Source organism: Odontomachus brunneus, unplaced genomic scaffold (assembly GCF_010583005.1).
Source record: "Odontomachus brunneus isolate Ranch 3 - 2012 unplaced genomic scaffold, Obru_v1 Obru_scaffold_046, whole genome shotgun sequence".
In the NCBI taxonomy this organism is placed as follows: Eukaryota; Metazoa; Arthropoda; class Insecta; order Hymenoptera; family Formicidae; genus Odontomachus; species Odontomachus brunneus.
Window position 1 is genome coordinate 257,000 of NW_022639496.1, and position 414 is coordinate 257,413.

The following is a 414-nucleotide window of genomic DNA, read 5'->3' on the forward strand; positions in this document are numbered from 1 at the left end:
ACACGTCCGCACCGTTTGTTGTGCCTTACCACAACGATAGCAATGTACGCGCGGGGCTTCGCCGCAATCGCGCGCGAAATGACCCGTCGCGTCGCAGTTCCAGCATTTTGCTGAACTGCTTCGCGAAACCGGTCGCGAGGTAGGCGCCTCGGCAATTTCCCGCGAGGCCCCGGCTCTCGCCCCCGCCCCCGCATCCCCCGTTTGGGCGGCCGGCTGTTGGGTCGCCCTTACGTGAGTCTGCGGGGTCGCCCTCACCGGACGACGCGTCGCCTCAGCGGTGCGCGGACGCTCCCCCCCACTAAAGACTTCCGATCCCCTGGATCGGAAATCCGATACATATTCGGCCGTCATGGTCGTCGACGGCCTCGCGGAACGAGGGGGCGGCCGATACGCTAAGTCGGGACACACGGAACG